Raw genomic sequence first — 20,459 nt, 5'->3', positions numbered from 1 at the left:
TGTCATGCAGCTCTTGCATTGGAATAATAGGGGGAGATATTGTTAAATGTTGCATATATTTTCTCTCTTCTGGCAGAATTTGTACATAAAATTTGTAACCCTGTCTCATTTCCAGCTTGGGCAAATCTCTGGATGAGGAAGAGCATCTGAAGCTGTCCTGGATACTCATCCTAGCGTAATGGCTTCAAATAAGCTTTTAGATGAAACATGGACAGAGGAGAAGACGGGCCATGTTTATCCCATAGTTTATGTTTCACTTACTCATTGCTCTTTATTGTAATTTCCCCCAATTGATGATAAAATGCTTATAAAGCACTGGGCTGATAATTTGCAGGCTCTCCTGCTGCTCTGTTTGTTATAAAGCTACTCATGTCTCCAGGAGAGTCTTTCTTCCTCTTGGATTTATGAGCCTAATGAACCACTGTTATTCTCCATCACAGGAGCCAGTGATGCTGTGATATTATAGCAGGAAGATTTGAAAACTTATGAGAAAGCACTTGAAACAAACTGCTGCTCTTAATAAGTGCCTCTTGTCTTCAGTGTGGTCTGAGGAAGATCTAAGCAAGCTAATGAATGAAAAGAAGAAACCGAGTCCTGCAGTAACCCTGCGAGCTCCACTGCAGAGCAAGTAGTGCTAGCGAGACAATCCTCTGCTGGGATGAACGGTATTTGTCAGTGGCAGGACGCTGATACACGGCTCCACCAAAGGGCTCGTTCAGCACGCAAGCAGCCCGAGTCCTCAGGAGCACTTAGATTTTCCAGATCAGGGTTGTTTGACAAAATTAATTAACTAAATTTAATGTCTACCTTACCTAAAGGTCTTTCACTGGAGTTCAGCTGGCTGACTAGACAGCCTTTTGCCCCATAGGCACTCTAGATTCACTCAAACACATCTTTTTCAGATAATTTCAAACCAAGTAAGTGGAGGTAGGAGAAAAGGGACCACTTCCTGAAGACTGGCTGCAGACTGCTAGTTATTTCCACAAAGGAGCACGTTTCTGCCCGCTATGGCAGGACACAATGAAGAGAAAGCCAGTAGCATGGCTAGGCCAGCCCCAGGCTCTTTGGGAAGTTATAGGTCATAACCCACACCTTCATCTCCACCTGGAGACCATTAAGAAGCCCACATCAAGCCTGGAGCACACGGTTCATTGGCTCCCAGTGAGATGCCCAGAGTTAAAAGCATGTTCTGTTTAGAGTCCCATTGTGCAAGCTGTTGTTATCAAAGAGACAGTTCTTGGACCCAAAAACTGACTTCAGCTAAAGAAGTGCGGGGAGCAAACAGAAGCGAGTTGCCCAGCATTAAGCAACAAGCCAAAAGCAGTGCTACACGCAGAATCCAGGCGCCTTGGCTGGGAGCACAAGCGAGACACCAGTATGCTCTGGCAAGATTTCTGCTGCCTTTGGCTGTCGTGCTGGGTTCCCAGAGACAAGTGGGTCGAGCCAGTTGAGCCATGCCGCCTGTTGGGGCAGAACTTGAGACAATGCCAGTCCCTTCCCACCCTAAATGTCCCTGCCTGTAGAGCCAGCTGGCTCCCTCCAGGCTCAGATGAGAGCGTCAGACAACACCTCAGCAGCATGGCTGGTCAGGGAGCTCACCTGTGGGGCAACCCTGAGCCGTGGGCTTCCGTGAGAGCATTGGCATACCTCTCGTTGTCCAAGGAGGATGCTAGACGTGGCTGGAAGTTACACTTACAGGTGAGCAATCTTGCCAAAATAATGAGCCCTCTCACCACACACTATGCTTAAGCGTGCTGTCAACTCTGTGTATTACTCACAAAAGCTCTGCTGTCTTCAGTTAATCTGTAATCATCACATCTTTCATCATGGCACACATATCTCAGCAATTGTACTCGTTACAAAACCACTATGGCATAATAGAAAACAATGACATGTTATTTCTTTTTTCTGTGATACAGCGGGATTGGGAACTCCGTGCAATACAGGTCATTTAGCCAGCAAAATATTAGCGGAAGATGTATGGCGACATGCCAATCAGTGCTTTGAAAAGCTCAACCTAGGTGACTCTGTTTGTTAAAAAGTATTCAAAAGCCCCAATTACAATCAGTTAAAAGCAATAAGCACACAAATTATTTTAAAACAAACTTTAATTAATTTCAGCATATGTTTCACTTAGGCTGATTAGTCAAATCTGATTTTCTGAAAAGAAACAATAAACATCTGCTAATGATGATTTACATACTACCGCTCACATGGCCTGCAGTGTGCTCCGCGGCGACGGAGCTTCTGCACAGTGCGGGGAGGAGACGCCGTGCTGTGCCAGCTACCCCCAGCCTGCAGCCATCAGGTACAGAGAGTGACAAAAATAATTCTTTGCTAAAATGGCTAGACGTGCCCTAAAAGAACGTGATGGTGTTTGTATGAGCAATTGCCCCAGTAATGGCTTTACTTTTCATTAAGCATTATTTGGATGAGAAACAAGTAGAGGAGTCTGAAGACTGGACTCACAGGACCCCAAGCTGAAACTCTCCACAGCCTGACCTTGGTACAGACCTGTACTCCCAGACGCCAAGCGAGAAGCTATTCAGGCAGCTGTGTGCAGAATAACAAGAGGGGCTTAACCTATTGCTCAGACCCTACTTCCCTCTAAAATCAGTGGAAAAAAAATTACCGTTTGCTATAAGCACCTAACTTAGCCAACATAATCGCTTATTCTCTGTTCATTATATTGGGAGACAGGATGTGATAATCCCGCATAGTCAGGAGGCTAAACCCCTCTTTACGCCCAAGACTCCATCTTGGGAAGCCTGAATACAGCCCCCTCACACCTTTGGGCCTGTAGCTTACAGTAATGTAAATATTTAAAAGTCCGTGGCATTTTATATTCACAAGGCTAATAATGGAATAGCTTTAATATCCTTACCATGCCAAATCCAGATTAACGCGATAATAGTGGCTCCCAAGCAGTTTATTAGCATTCATACCCAAAGTGCAGTAATCCTAGAGGGGAAAAAAAGGAAAGAAAGAAGTCCTGCCAATGTATGCTGCACACCAAGCTGCAGGATGTTGTATTCCAAGAGTTATTTCAGTCGTAGAAACCACGTGGCACCATTACTTGGCGTGAAGAAAGGATAAAGAGAGAACGGTCTATGACAGGTGTTGCTTTAAATATTTTGAAGATATGCATCAGGAATAGTTCATAAAATGCTTCCAAAGTAGCTCTTACACCCACTGGGCTTGGCAGCCCTCACTCTTAAAAACATGAACTTGGCGCAGTAGTCTCCTAAATCTTTTAAACTAGCTTAATCCTCCCAGTCATGAAACGTGCACTCAGCTAGATGGGTGCATTTATCTGAAACTCACTTATTTACAAGTAACTAAAACATGAAATTAGCTGGTCCCAGAAGGCAGCTTTGTACTTCCCAACTCTTCTGTTATCATAAATCAACCCATTCAAGAGGGTGCCGCATTTGGTTTTCCCATTCTCACATTCTGTACGAACAATCATTCCCCATTTAATGGCAAAGATGATCCTCTGGAGATGTCTCTGCATGATTCTGTGATTTCTGGCTTCTGTGGGACTAAAAGTGCGTGTGTGTTGGCAGACATCAGGAGTTTTGCAAAATATGGAGTTCTGGGAACGTTTCAAAGGAGGTTCCTTTACCAAACAGTGTTTCTGCCGTGCAGGCATCGAATGTGAGTGATAACAGTAGGATCACCACATTTCCACCAATTACCTCTCTGCAGAGAGCGATCCAGCGAGCAGGAAATAGAGCTGTACTTCAAATGTACGCTCCTTTTATAGCCGTACTGCTGTGGAGGCTCAAGTGGCCAGACAGACAGCTAGATGCGCTCATCACAACCACTCAACACCTTCTGGGAACACTAGTTCTGCAGAAGGTTCTTGCAGCGCCTCCATGGGGAGGGAGAGCAGCCTGAATTTATTAGACGTAAGGAATTCGCTCCCCAATATTCTGCTTAGTCTGGTGAAATGAAGGATTCTCACCACTGTATCCATTAGTGTGTCCTTACTCCATTATGCTATTTCTGCATAACAAAGTGTTCAGTGGACTAGTAGCACCAACATATAAGATATTTTCAGCTTTAGGTTTCAAAATTAGTATTGAATCTTTGCTTTAGGGAATTCCTTCCAGAAATTGCACTACCCCAACAGAGATCACTACTTCATGACTGCAGAGAATAACACACCTTGGGAGGAGGAAACATCAGAGAAACAGGAGATCAAGGCTCAAACTGGTAGCTGAAACACCATCACTAAGCCAGCCAGGCCCTGGGCAATCACAGAGCTTCTCCACGCTTCATCTCTGCCTGGAAGATAATGCCAGTGGCTTCTATCAGAAAAAGTAAGAAGCTCTTGCAAGGTTAAAACATTTCATGCAAAGTGACCTGAAGATCAGAATTTGCTGTTTATCGTTATTTTATAATGTGGCACATAAGACAGTTTAAAAAATAAATAAATAAAAAGGGTGCTTTTCTCACTTGCCTGAGAGAATGGCATATTCATAAATACACCTTCATTTGCCTTTTTACACCAAGTTATCACCCGTTACCTGATCATTTCAGCGATAAGACTACTACAAGGATTTCCCTTTATTCTGGAACCTTTTCAAGTGCTGGATTTGAAACAGCACAAAGAGCAGCACCAGGCTTGAGAACGTAATCAGGACCACAGAAATAGGAAAGAATTTGTTTCCACAGAAACTTTTAGAAATGAAACAGCAACTCTTCATTCATTCCTGTATCCTCTTTGAGGTCTGGAGTAAAGATTTGCTGGTACATGTGAATATACCAGATGATGAATCAGAAAAGCTCTGGGCAAGAATTCAGCAAATCTCAGTTTTACCAGTGTTGATATGCTTCTAAAACAAGATCCTGAGGAGCTTGTTGTCAGGCACAGGAGAAACTGAGCATACTGGATACACAGCTTTTGTCAGCCAGCAAACTGGATACATCTGTGAGATGGAGGTGGCTTCTCACCAATTCTATTCTCTCCTAAGTACAGGGTTCCTCAAATTTTATTGGCCTGGGAACAACTGTGAACAAAAACCATTCCGCCAGAATCTCAGAGTTTTCTCATCTTGTCTGCATCAATTTGAATGTTTTAACTCCCTGATGATACAAGCAACACTGGAAGGTCTCAAAGGCTACACAAGAAGCCTATGTTGTAAGAGATGGGCTCTTTTCTGACAGGTATCAAATAACGTCTCCAACCTTCTCTGGAAAAAGTGAAAGAGGGGAACAGAATAAAATATACAATGTGACAGCAAAGCTCCTTGTCTTTGAGAGCAAAACTCCCATCCTGTGTGAAGAATATGAAGGAAACAGATGTTCCTGTGTGGAGTTTAACGACTAGATTGTTAAAGGGATAACATATTTTCTGCTATCTGCATTGCCTCGCTCAGACGAGTACAGTGAAACTTTTTCCTCCTGACATAATGATTCTTGATTAAGGACTAGATTCTGACCAGTTCCAAGGTCAATGAGCAGAAATATCCTGATGGCACTCCCTCCATAGGCACCCTGCATTAGAAGCTGAAAAATAGCCCACGTGCCCAGGGCAGCACAGACACCTTCCTCTGCAGGTTGAGGGAAGGAGGCATTTCTCGGTAGGAATAATCCTACCAAGGACAGGACAGAGGTGAAGGGGTTTCTGGGCAGCCTCACTTCCCGAATAGGGAATATAAGCAGTTATGTTTTGGAGTCCACAAGCTCACGTCAGTTGCAAACCCCAGTTACGCAACTGTGTTTCCACCAAACTGACTTGGAAGTCTCCTGACCACAGATAGGGTTTCAGCCCTCAGCTCTGAGAGCCAACCAAGACTGCAGGTCTTTCAGATCCCCTGAAAGAGAAAGGTGCAGATCCCCTGAAAGAGAAGGGTGCACAGCACTAAACCCTCCGTGCTGTGACATGTTTCCTCAGCAATCTTGAAGCTTTAATGGACAGAATTTGTCATCTAGAGGTTACAACTGATATTTTACCGCCAGGCCATACACCCTCTCTCAGTGTTCTACTTCAGGTTTTGAGCAATTACATCGGGTACTTTTCAGGTCAGCTCCTTTACTCTTAAGTTAACCCTGATTTCTACCTACAAATACAAGCAGAGAACACCAAGCACGTTGCCAGGAAAGTCAGTAGTTAAGAATTGCCTACATGACCACGTTATGTCCATGAGAGCTCCTTGAAAAAAGGTCATCACGTATGTATCTGGCTGCACACTCAGTAGGAAGTGTGCTCTATAAGAAGTGCTTTTAGCAACAGTTAACATTTTCAAGACAATATGTCAGCTAAGGTAACCTTTGAGAGGTGGGTTCAAAGAAAGGTTATGGGAAGTTAACCTAAATAGCTTAGACAAATAAAGAGAAGTGTTGGAGGTAATTAGTACTTGAGAGGAAATAATGTAAAGGAGAAGAAAGACTTACTTAAGGTTGGCCAAGTGCAATGTACTACAAGAGGTAATGGCTTTAAATTAAAGAAGGGCAAGTTTAGATTAGATAACAAGAAAAAACTTTCCAACAGGAACAGTAATTCACCAGCATAGCAGTCTGAAGAGAGAAGCAGCACAAGCATTATCAGCAGACACGTTCCAGCCGACGCCAGCTAGCACTCTCAGAGGGAAAATGCTTGGGATAAACCACAAGAGATCCTGGTGATTCGACTCAACAATCTATAAAGACCATTCCAAACCCAACATCTATGATCCTGTGATTAACACACACATCACCTATTAATCTTACATGTTCCAAGGGCTATCACTTCCCATTTAAAGCATACCCACCCGACATAGATGGATGGTGGATTGTAGAGCCATAATGTAGCCCTACAATGGATTATTGGTCTGATCCTCCCCTCAGCCATGAATCACATCTCACCTCATATATGTGATGTTACAGTAAATTTTCAAAGATTGCCCCCTCCCCCAGAAAAGACAGATGCAAGAACCAAGTTGGAAAAGTTAAAAAGTGTTTCAGGTATTGATTTAGCAGCGTGTTTGGCTGACCACAGTTTGTAAATGTGCTGAAATGTTTCAAAATGAAAATGATTGGATCTTCTAACAACATAGCATCAGCTCCTATTTTATGTGTTTATTTGCCATGATCTTTATAATTCTGAAAGATTCGTATTTCCTTCCTCAATCTCATAATTTTCCTTCAGCCTACAGTATCATCTGTTAACCTCTTCTTTGTTTGCAAGGGCAGTTGTTTCACTGAATTCCAAAAAGATTTGATGGCTTCTGGCAGGGAATAGAAAATACAAGATGTTGCGGAGTCCGAAAGAGGAAACAGCATAGGATCTCATCTATCACACAGTATACCACGTAATTAGCACAAGCATTGTTTCGCTCTGATGAAAACCATATTCCTCACAGCACAGTTGTTCTGCTGCACATGTCTCTAAACCCAGACATTCCCTGAAGATTAAAACTTCTCAGAAAAGTACGGGGAAGTTGAAGACATCCCACAGGAAACTAGTGACTGGCTCGAAAAGCACAGTGGTTGTTCACAGTTAAGGTGTCAGTGGGGCAAAGAACCACAGGATTAGGGACAGATCAGCTGTGATATTTATATCCTTAGACACCATTGAAATCCGGAAGACACTGACCCAAGCAGGGCTAGAAACACAAGATCAGAAACACAGCCATGAAATTAGGACTCCCTCATTTCTGCAAACAAACTTCACCATTAACAGCCCACAAGATTGTGTGCACAGTAACAATTCAGTGCATGCTGCCAAGGGTTAATTTAGGGACTTTGAACAACCTGACTGCAAGATGACATTGAATGAAGCCTGAAAGGGTTTGCCTGGGGGACTTTGGAGCAAGATTTGCAGTCTTGGCTCTCAGCTGAGGGTTGAAACCCTAGATAGCTCCAGAATCACAAAGCTTCTCTCAGATTGATACAGCCCACTGGAAGTAGAGGTTGGATCTCTGAAGCAGCTCGTAACAAAATCATCAGCTAGCAACAAAAAACTAAGCTTCTGATAGCCACCCATCCTCAGGTGCCTTCTCAGTGGCTGCATAAGTCATCACACAGGCAAAGTTTGTGTCATGTCTTTCTCCTCATGACCTGTCCCCCACGGCCGTTATGGGTGCAGATTCCCGACTTCCAGGCAGAGTTCTACAATGGGGCAGAGGGGTCTGCCTTGGAATGAGCTCTGATGGGAAGAGTTACAGTTTTCTTTAGAAGAAAAATTCTGCTTAAAAAGTTAATGCTAAAGATTTTAGATTGCCAGAAAAATAAGCAAAAATTGTGCTTTACTACTATTATATTTCCCTGTGTAACTAATTCTTCTGGCTATTGTACACACGTTACGATACAGTCTTATATAAATGGCCTCACAGATGCAACTATCTATATGTGGCCTACAAACCCATATCCATGCTAAGTCTGGGGTGGATAAAGAAACAAGACAACGACTCGACATTCAAGTGATGGACGTTAAACTCAGCATTGGAAGAAGATTATCTCTGTAACCATTCATATGCAAATTTCCTACATAACATCCTATTATTATGTATAGAGATAAAAACTTTGGAGGATAAGTAGTCAAATATAATTCTGCTATTTTGCAGCCACAGCATTCTCTTAACATAGGTTTTAAAGGCAACATCTATAAATCATGCATAGTCTCAAAAGTTGCCAAATACATGGTCAAACATAGTTCTTCCTAATGTATTTATAACTCAGTCTTCTTACTTCTCTGCTTACCGTGTTTAAATATGATTTTCATCACTGAAAGGTTTGGGTAGTATATCTAGCTGTATTAGTCAGACCAGAAGATTAGTGGCAGAAAATTGTCCAAGGTTCAACAGCGGCATTTAATCTTATAGCTGCAATGTAAGGTTCTCCCATTCCTTCTCTCAACAGGTTCACTCATGAAGGTTTATTGATGACCACAGTGACAGTGGGCTCAGAAGAGGTAATACAATAAAATGGGACTCTAAAGAGGAACTTTAAGAGAAAAGGAAGAGAAAACCATTGATTTATTATGCAGACTCTCGGACAGACCCAGGTCTAGATGAACAGAATTCAACTTGCAAAAAGAAAAATTTAAGCTGAATAAAGTCAAGTAAAAAGTAAGGTTCATTTCTGCAAAGAAACTCATGGACCGCTGCCACTGGCTAAGAGTATCTTGAGCTGGCACCTCATCCTGTGTCTCTGCTAAATAAATTTTTGCCTTTACAACTCTTATTGCCTTAGAACTGGTGTCAGGTTCTGCTTCAGGCCTGTCACTCTCCGCAGAGTATTTCACATGCTCCTGTTCATCCTCAGAGCAACTAGAAGCCTTCACAGAAAAATGAGAGAGAGAAAAACCCACAGCTCCAAGTTCCCATGGCAGGACAGACACGCTCCCTGATCTGCTCAGGGAATCTGAAACCGGTGCTAAAGTACAAGATTCTCTCTGTGGGTTAAATTACCTTTCCTGTGAGGAAAAAGAGTTGCACAGAGTCATATTAAATAAGATTGTCTTGACCACACGACCATACATTTACCAAAAGTTTAATGAGCTAAGTTGGCTATGAGGTATGAGCTGGACATTTGAAGAGGTTTTGGCTCATCAAAGGAAGAAGATACTTAGAACAGCTGTCCAATAGGGACAAGAAACCAAACATTTATTAAGGTTGAGCTTAATAAATGAATTAGAGAAATTGCAAGATTGACTCATCTGCAACAAGATCATATTTGGGGAAATAAATGTTCTTGTAGGTCACTGATTTGCTTCCTGGCATCAGCTGCAGTGGTGTCTAGCAATGTTACAAGGTGATCTGCTGTTTCTAAGTGCTGCCACAGTTCAGGTTAAAGGTTACAGGTGACATGGTCTTCCAGAATAAAAACTGTATTTGTGGTTATAATCCACCTGGATTTTGGCTATAGTTTTATTTTTAGTTCTTGTTCCATCATCTACTTCCGATGCTAAATGCCTTGCACTGCACAAATAAAAGGTAGGAGTCAAATAAGCTTTAGTTGACGACATTTCAGGTTTCTTGATGAACTATCCCAGCAGCCACAGCCTACACACTGCACCTTGGATCTCCAGCCATCCACTCCACACTTTCCTACACCCATGCCCACCAGCAGCATTCACCCTGATGCTCCCAACCGACTGCGGGTGAAGCCCATGAGACACTTTCTCTGTAACTGCATTAGGCACTGGCTTTGGCTTTTCCTTCCCAGCACATCGGCCGGAGCGCCGTGACTAATTTGTCTGCTGTTGCTGCAGCACAGCCTGTGCTTGGGTGTACCCAACACCTGCCCAGAGTCCTGGTGACTTCAGCGGCGCGTGGGTGTGGGTGGCTGTCTGCGTGCCTCAGAGCACAGCTGTGGCAGTGCAATGGTCTGTAAGAAGGGAGGAAAATGAGCAGCAAAACTCTTCTACAGCCACTGGCAGTGACCATACATCGCACCCATCTACATGTACTAGTTTTCCACACGAGTGTGATTCTCTGCCTGCGCAGCCACGCAAGCCCCTGCCACTCACGTCCCAAGGAGCTGCTTGCAGGAGGCTGGAGATCAAAACTCACCCGCTGCCTTCCGTCCCTCCTCAGACACCAAAGGCATTCACACTCCAGAACACGCTCCTGTGAGCCTTTTACGAACACTGTACATTTCTTGGGTGACTGCAATTGCTCAGTTTCTAGCTCGCTGTCTTACAATTCACAGGGACTTATTATTAATGGCCCCGTAAAACAATATACAGCCTGTTGTACCTTAATTCAGCAGTCAGTAATGACCAGCTTAGAGAAATCATTTTAGACCTACGGGTTTTCTAAGGCCTTTTGAAGGTAATGGCAGTAAAATATGCATATATTAATGTTACTTGCAGAAGGCAGAATATAGTGGCAGTATAAGCAATAATACAGCACTGTGTAATAAAAATTGAAAATTCTTTTCCCTAAGTGTAAATATAAAATACCTCTGGGGGACATATCTAAAGGAAGAGTGTTTCAATAACACATAGTTAAACTCAAAATTATATTTTTCAAAGCTATCCAAGTATAGTCTAATAAATAAACCATAAAATAAAACAACATTTTACAAGGCAGACTCATACTGTATTTCAAGCTTTTTGCCACTCTTAAAATCATTATTTAATATGGACAGTTTTAGTCACAAAATTTCAAGAGTTTATTCAATATCTTTTATGTGCTTTACAAGGTTATTAGAGAATTTATTTTCTCTTTCCCTTACAGATTGGAAGGTGGGCAGTGATATATGAGCTTTCACATTTTATTTATTCACCAAACTGTTCCAGATGTGATCCCATCATTTATCCACTGACACATCAAACCTGCTGCGTGACCTTTACAGCGACCTCTTTACAACATTTGCTTTCATGCTCTTAAAGTTATAGCAGCTTAACAGTGCTTGCTTCAGTGGGAAGACAAGAGAACTGATATGGTGGGGGGGGCTATAATTTAAAAATAATAAAAATTTAATTCCCCTCCTACAACAGGAAAACTAAGTCCAGGTGGCAAACTAGCCAGTGGAGTTATATTCCCAGAAATGTTTCAATCATATTTTACTCCAAACAGTATTTCACTCCACAGACTTGGAATGTACTGGATTTGCACAGGCTAAATTTAGCAGGCACTAAGTCTTTCTCCACTTCTTGTGATTTGTCACAGCAATAGACATTCTTGGGGTGATACGCCTTTCCTTACTATACACCAGCAAATAAAATGAGAGCCCATCTGCAGTTTTCCTTCATAAAGGGAAAAAAATTGCTTATAGTGCACCCAAAAATTCCATTAACTAAAAAATATCTACATCAATATGCCCCTAGCATTATGCAAAAAAAAAAAAAAAGAGAATTTGCATGTCATGTCTTAGGGAGTCAGTGAGCACACAAAATTATATCGGGTACAGATCATTCATTCTGGCCAGCTCCCAGAGCCCAGACCTGGCCAGCTGGGAGTTTCCAAGTCTGGTGAACTTTTCCTTAGTATTTTTTTGTTTTATGTGCTTCCACAAGTGGGCTGATTCCAGCAGTAGACATGCCTCCGTTGTGGTTCACGCAGTATTTGTGGCCCAGGAGGTAGCAGGGAGCATCAAGAAGCAAGCACACAGACACACACATGCACATGCACCCCCCCACAGTCTGAATCCAGGAGAGTCCCAGCCAAAGGATGAACCTTTGATAGCATGAAAAAGATGCTGCACGCCTTCTAACAACTCCCACACTTTAATTTCACTTCGAAAAATTCCCACCAACTTAAACAGAAGTGTCCAAGTAATGTGTAAGTAAGAAACAAGTAAGAGCTGGGAAAGGCTGGAGTGAGAACTTCTGGATGGCCTCTTGTGTTCCACGTGCTCAGCTCTTTGCTCTGCCCACACCCACTGCAGATTCATTTGACAAGAATGCCTGAATTTTTGGATTCATATCAAAGCAAAACCTGGATTGTGAGGCACTGAAGAACCTCCCCAACCATTTTCCTTGTCCTCTTCTCCCTCACGAAGCTGGTCAGGATCCAGACCACCACAGGGCAGACATCTGACCAGCCCAAGGTACCCAAGACACCTGAACCCGCACTCCAGAATCACTGTGTAAAAAAACAGAAGAGGAGCAGAATAATCCCTGCAACTGCCTTTCAGCAAATACTCCCTAGAGCTATATACAGACACCCATGGCTAACCCAAACACAGGCTTCTATTTCAGTGACTTTTAACACAGACTTAAACACTGAGCTGAAGCTGAGCCTGCAAGATTTACACTCAAAGTAGAAAATCACATTCACTCCTGCCACCTTTCTCCTCCCTCTGTAACACAATGTTCTGAAACTGGGTTTTACTTTTTTGTTTTGGTAGAAATAACGAGGTTTCAGAGCAAGTTTTCAAACAGTTTTTTTTTTTTTTTTTGCAATATTAGCTCATCAATAATGGAAAAATGACATCAAAGAAAACATACTTGTTTCTTTAGGTGGAAATCAAAACACAAAGCAAAGCTGGTAGAAAAACAATGCATTAACCTCCTGCGCTTTGAAAAGAGATGAACGGTACAAACAGTGGATCTGAAGATGCCAGCAGGAGAATATTATGAAGCTATCTGGAAGTACCGCTTCCAGGTTAAGCGATCACAGAAAGATTACAGTAACACAACACCACTCAGTGATTAATTCTCAGAAAAAAAAAGAAAGGTGAACCCCTGTTTTGATCACTTCTCTAGTTCACAGGCTTGCATTGCAGCTGGAGTCATACTTTAAATAAACAGAGCTGAGATGTGAAACTTTTTAAATAATGCTCAGAAATAAAATTCGAGTGAGCATCCCCGCTCGCTTTCTACTCCTTATCCCTGCTGGCAAAGGAAATGCAACTGTTGGCTTTTGAAAGCCACAAATTTGCAAGGGTCTGGGGCGTGAGCTGGCAGGAGGCTCAGGCTCCTCGATATTTGTAATTGAAAAGGACGTGAAGTAATGAAGTAATTTCCCTGTCCCTATTCTCCATGTTTATCAGAGGCCTGTCTGCAGCAGAGGAAGGGTGACAGGGTAATCTGAGCCTCCACAGAAAACCTGCTTTTTCTCCAAAGTTATTTAGATTTCCATGAGCACTGGCAGAATTTTGGAAGCAGTCCAGGCGAATGAAGGAATCTGGCTGCTCTGAAAATATCATACAGGAACTTTAAAAATTGAACTGATTTATGCCCTGTAATGTTTTCAATACTGTATAAATTAAGTTTGAGTTCCTAGCCTGGATTTTAAGAAGAAATTTTATATGTTACGAGCCATGAAAGAACTAGAGGAAAAAATATCTTATTGTATGATAATTCCACCTCTCCTATAAGAAGTGCTAGACTTTGCATATATAAGGTGTTCAAAGGAATAATATGGAAAATGCATTACTTCGCAGCATCAAAGGATGTTCCAGAATACCTTGAGGTCCTGACAGCTATTTGGAGTTTGTTAATATCACACAGTGCTGTGAAATATATTAGCAATATAAAGTTTATGTGTTCTGTTCACCATCGACAAACTGTAGAGCTGGGCTTGGGAACACTGTAGGCTTCTAACGTGCGGCATCTAGAAAGTGTAACCTAATTGGAGGGAGAAAATTATCTCCAACAGAGGACTGCTTAAATCCACCTTTAGTCTTTCATGTGCAGATGGCAACATCTGGGCTTTTTTTTTCCCTTGTGGACACGCTAGCCTATGTCAAATACTCCAAGCAGCAACTTCTGCGGCATAGTCTCAGGAAGTCCTCTAGCGTCAATAAACAGCCATGTGCTTTCTGAGGCTTTATGATAACTGTGAGGTTTTCAAAGGAACCACAATTTGCACATCTAACAAACATAAATATGTTTATCCATGGTGCCTTGTCCTCAGTCAGAGGGAGATACAGCTGTAAATAGCTAAATATATTTTCCTCAGCCATGGACACATCCTCAGCTGGGGATCTAAAGGTTGAGTCACAGTTGATCCCTGATTTGATTAATCACTGGCCTCCTTGGAGGTTTGAGTCTTGTTTCTGGTTCAGAGGTCAGTGCGTACAAAAGGCCATTACCAGTGAGCCGGCTGCCTCTGTGCTAACAAACATGCAGTGCCGCAACGGTAAACCAGAGCTGCAGGACACACAGCTTGGTGCCCCAGCTGGTCCCCAGCCCTGAGCAGGAGCATCACAAGGCTGGGGAGAGGTAGCTGCCCTTCAGAAGTGTGAAAACAGAAACTTAGGATGAGATCACTTTCTTTTGGAGTCGGAAAGAACAATCGGGAAGTTAGCAGAAATTGACAGATTCACCAGAGAAGTGAAATGATAAAATTAAAGCTGTGCTGGCTGCTAAACTTTCGTTTGAGAATTTTGGAGAGCAATGCAGGTGAGGTACCATTCACCCGGTAGCCAGGAAAGAGAAAAGAGTTATTCATCAGGCAACTCTTTCACAAGCAGAAGTGTACCTTCAGTGTGCAGATACACGCAGGGCTGTCACTGGTGTTTCCTACAGAGTGGAAGGAAACAGAATCGTAACTGCTGTTCCGCACCACTGTTCTTCCATCACTAGACTTTGAGTCATCTTTTCTAAAAAGAGCTCTATATTTTCTGGTTGCAATCTCCAGCTCATGACTAATTGTAACCAGCATCATCAGCTGACACACACTTGTGTGCAAGCATCCAACTCCATGCCTATCCACGTGCAAATGAGACTACTATTATAGCAAAGCTTGGTACAAATGATTGTGCATGGGCACATGCACATCCAGGACAGATGTTTCTCTCTCTCTTTCTTTACTGTGTGCCATTGCCATGGTGTTTAAGACATATATTGTCACACAGTCCTTTGAATCAACGCAACAATCCCTCTCTTCCTGCCTTTTGTGACACTAATAGCTTCAAGCTCTCTTTGCCTGTTGGGACAGGCAACAATCCCACCCTTCAGCAAGCCATCACGCTAAGAACATACCTTTCTCTTTTTCCAAAATGCACACTTTCTCCCCCGCTACATGTCCATAATCTTGGCATGCCTAAAGCATGAACAAGATCTAACACTGGACAAAAAAAACACCTTTTATATCTATTAAAATGAAACAGTCATAAACCCCAAAGCTATTCTTAGCTCTGTGGAGAAACCTAGAAATGTAACCTATTGGGAATGGATGTTTCCACAGAGACTCCCAGTAGAGTGGAGAAAGCTCCAGATTTACAGTGTAATTAAAATTACATTTTTCCATGTTATTTTCCATTCTATGGCTTCTTTTTTCCTCTGCTGTAGTATTCTGCAGACCTTAAAGAAGTGTCCCTGTATCTTAGTACACAGAGATCTTGGGATATTACTTGAAAACAGAACACCAAGAGGAAATTGTGCAATCAATTCCATGAGAATGCCTCCCTCAGCAATAAACACTGCCTGTGCCAAATAAATGGGTGATGTGCGTCATAAATTTCCTTTTCCTGTCAGAGCAGCCACAAGAAATGGATGGAGTTATGCACATTTGTATAAAAATAAAAATGTGTTATTTGCTCTACAGCATACTGCGGGCAGGGCACTGCGAGCACTGAGGAGCTGCCGAGTGCCCGCTCGGGCTGCCAGCGCTGAGCAGCCGAAGGGAGAGCTCCTCACACACAAAGGAAAGCACATCCAGTTTTTCTCACAGTCATAGTACAGCAGTTCCAGCCTAACTGGTCACAAATGATGAAGGAATGTCTTAATTTTTGCATTCAACTTAAGCCCCTATCAAAGACCTCTTGTTTTGAAAGAGGAGGTGTTTACCTCTTGCTGCAAATCAGACCTAAGAACACAGCCCTGGCTGAACAGCCCAAGCTTGGCAGTCCAAACCCACCAGCTGCTGGACTGAAAAGTCAAGACCTTTTATTCTCTTTTTTTTTTTCTAGGTAGTGTTTTCCCCAGTGCCTGAGTGAGAAACTTGTTTTGCATTTACATCAAAAGGATGCAACCCACCAACCCTACACGCTAAGTTCAGCTCCTCATCTAGCAAAAATAAGCACAGGTCACCAACTTTAATGCCACTCAGAAAGCTCACTCCAAATGGGGATTCAGACTGTGGTAAGAACACAATTTTGGACTCCTTTATTCTATTCATTCTAATACTCTTTATTCTAGCCCATTCCAGCGGCGTTCCTCGGTGCAGAAGCGTTACTCACTGCGATCAACGATGAGACCATCTGACCTCGAGCTCCTCCATGTGCCTGCACAGTTATGCCATCTGTATCCCCTCACACTTCTCCAAGGACCGTTCCTGCTCAGGGTGCATGCTGATATGAAGTCGTACCCATCTCTAACTTCTCCACCGCCTCCGATCACATCCCTCCTCAGGAAACAGCTCTTCTTTACCAGCTGCTTCCATAGGATTCCTGGCCCAACTGGGGGAAGAGAGAGCTGTCAGCACTGATATATTAGAAATACAATTCAAGCAGCTGCTATTTTTGTTTTATTTTTAGATTACTTTATTTTTTCCCCTGAGACTGATCTTAATTTCTATAACACTGTGCTTTCTCCTAGGTCAAACAACATCTGTTGTATAAAAAGGAAAGTAAGCTCATTTGCATTATTAAGTTTACATCTTCCTTCCCATAAATATTTTACTACAGGTGCCTCACTTAGGAATTGCCATGCTCTGCCCTCTGATACCTCATGAATTACTGGGTCCATAAGAAGATGTTGGTGTGACTTTAGCATCAATAACCAGTGCAGAGGCCTTAACCTGATAAACCACAGCAGGATGTACAGGCTGTGTCCACACTGTCCCAAGAAGCAGGGATTGGAGCAGTCACAGGTGCAGCACCCTCCTCCCACCTTTGCTGCCTGCTTCGTAAGTGCTACAGGCTGCATCGACACCCTACCATCCCTGCCGCTGCGAGGGCTCACTCTGGCCACGGAAGAAGTCACTGGTGACTGCCTTTAACAGTCAGCATAGAGACATAACGTCAGGAACCATAAACTAGCATAACTCTCTAAAGTACGCTGTCAACTACACCAGCTGGGCATCCAGCCCTGGGCTGGCTGTAGGACTGGTACCAGCGAGCGGTGGTGCTCTGTCCTCTCAGGGCTCACAAACAGTGAACCAAACCAATCCAGAAAGTGAAAATCAAGTTCCGACATCCAAACCTGATTTAGTCCAGCAAGAGCAAAGCTATTCAAACTCATGGAGGGCTCTGCAGCTCTGGCTCTGGTCTCTGTGCCTGAGGACCACTGGCAGCACTCAACATCTTTGTTTCACTCTTATACTTCTCAAAGAATAGAGCCAGAGGGAAAAAAAAAAATTAAAAGGAAAAATCCCAGCTCTTTGGAGGAGCAAGATTAAATCAATGGCATTGATTTGATCCCAGCTGGCATTTCATACACTGGAACGCCAATCTCTCCCCCTCCAAGTCTAAAGGAGCCAAGAGTTAGAGCAAGCAGGACAGAGAAAGATAATTGTGTTTGCCCAGATGTGCTCCTTGCAAGTAAAGATGTTATGCTTATGTTTGGTCTCTTCTGAGAAAAGGAATTGGTTCAGCCATCAGAGGACAGATCCACACAAGAGTCAATGAAGAAAGGACCCTCCTGCCTGGAAGGACAGGTAGGGACCTCAGGAAGCCAAAGAAAACTCTGATGAGGCCCCATCATTCATCTTGTGGCTCATACCAGAACTTTCCTCCCCTGCTGCTACCTCTGCTTTTCAAGCAATAATGAGGATCAGAGCTGTAATAGTTCCCATCACATCTTTCATAAAAAAATGCTTGACTTTTCCATAAGGCTTTGCTCTAAGAAAATGACAATTTACAAACACAAAAATCTTTGCTGGTACTTCCTAAGGTTAAGGGGAAAAAAAAAGGCTATCTCCATATGTTCACATTTGTTCTTTTAGGTAAGCAAGCATGTTCCCTGTAATTCTACTCAACTGCTAGGACATGATGGATTTCCACAGCAGACTTTCTCCCCCTGAAGACAGTACAGAGGGCCCTCATGCACAGAAAAGAGCACACAATGTCAACAACTGTGTGCAGAACTGATTTCCATTTTGGTCAGAACCTTCAGTATATTTCTGAGCAGCAGCAAAATCTTTATCGCTGATCATGAGAGCAGTAATTTTGCTAGTACACAGCTGGCCAAAGGAACATCCGCCCAGATGTTTATGCTTTCTGCTGAGGATGCAGTCTCAGAGGAGCACACAGACACCCCTCCAAGCCCTCCTGCCAGACACAGCTCAGGTAGGAACACGAAGCCAGCCCAACTTCACTTCCAGAGATGACACGAAGGACACTTGCCTGTTTGCTCCACTGTCAGCTGCATCCCAAATCTGGACTCAGTTGAGTCCAAAGTCACTCTCTGCCCAGACACACCAGAAATCAATGGAGGATGTTTCAGAGGGAGACTGTGGTGTTGCTTCTATAGCCTAGAATTATAGTGCTCCTGGTCTAGAAAAAACTGCCAGGAGTTGCGAAAGAGCAGGATTTTGTACAATGGCCTGAACAATTGATGGTTCCAGCTTAGACTTTTTTCCTTCAAAAAGTCTTACAAGAAGGGCCTGATTTTGGAGCTTGAAGTATTTCTGTTCCCAAAGGGCACTAGGGTATGGAGAATCATGTCACAGTTTTTATGCTTAACTGAACATTTCTTTTCAAACTCTGAAGGGCTTGGGGTTTGTTTGAATTGTGAATGATGGCTCATGTCCCAGCTCTGTGTGTGACATGCTCCTCTAGTGACAAAGTTCACACACTGAGCCTCAGTCAAGAATCCACACGTAGCCTGAAAGTTGCTGGCACCCACAGCATATAATTAAGATCATATGAGACTCGGCATTTCTTTCCCTTGCCCAGCAGCATCCAAGAAAAGGGCCAAACTACTCTCTTTGCCCTTAAGATCTGGAAGGTAAATCCTATCATTTGACTTTTCCTTACGCGCTTTCATTTCTAGCTGTAATTTCTATTTAAATGTTTCTTTACGCTCTCCACACCAAGCACTGTCATGGTACATTATGCCATGACCATTTCCCGCAAGATAGCAAGGCAATATTTTCAAAAGCAGCTAAAAGAGTCAAAAGTACAAGTCCTCAGTCAAAATCTTTCCAGGATGAATGGTTCTATGAGCAGGGAAGTCACATGAGCAGCACAACACGGATCCTCACCTCAGTGGTACCAAGAGATTACTTGGGCAAGTTACTCTAAAGATCACAATTTAAAGGGATAAAAGGTTGGTCTGGCAAGTCGAAATAGCAAGGATAATTCCACAGATTTTATAGCAATAGCCAATTCTGCTCCAGTAGATTTAAACGGCAAGAATAATAAGAAGCTCTCCTTTTCTTTTAGACACCTATTTTATCATTTTGTGCATTGGCCTGTTGATTGTTGTATCAGATAATGAACAGAAAAAGAAGCACCATTTTAAAGAAATATTAATTGCTGTCATTTAAGCTGCTGTCATGATTGTGACTTGAAACTAACAGCTTGAGGTACATACAAACCTAAAATGCTCAGCCTTCCTGCAGCGGTCAGGGCTGGTTAAGAAAGGAGCAGAAGAAATGGGTATTATGACAGTTTGTCAAGTGCATTTCTTACCTGGCACAACTGTCTTGTATTGACTGGCTCTGGGCATTGATTGACAAGTTTATCATAATCTGAGGGAAAGCAAAATAAGATTGTCTCTTGTACAGCTCAAATTAAATCAGCTGTCATCTATAGCTGGGTAAATTCAGAGTAACTTGCTGAACTTGCTCTGAATGCACACCAGTGAAAACAAAGGAAGATTTTGGTATGGAATTTTCATGATTAGAACCAGCCGTACCATTGTGAGCCCCTCTGTGCGGAAGGAAGGCCACATCTGACAGTTTTGATGGTCAGTTTGTGTAATATCCCATGCTCTGCCTTTCGTTTGATTGCTGAGCTTCTCCTTTTCCACAGTAATGACTTTGACTTCTTTTAATCCAAATCTATGGGGAAAAAAGTATTGTTCACCCTGCTGCACAGTCTGTAAAACTTATACTACTTAAAGTAACAACCCCTTCACTAGAGATGGGGCTCCTCCAGGAGTCAGAAGCAGCAAGGTGACTGAATAG

Source organism: Chlamydotis macqueenii, chromosome 11, assembly GCF_036417535.1.
Source record: "Chlamydotis macqueenii isolate bChlMac1 chromosome 11, bChlMac1.mat, whole genome shotgun sequence".
NCBI classification, from domain to species: domain Eukaryota; kingdom Metazoa; phylum Chordata; class Aves; order Otidiformes; family Otididae; genus Chlamydotis; species Chlamydotis macqueenii.
This window is presented reverse-complemented; position numbering follows the sequence as displayed.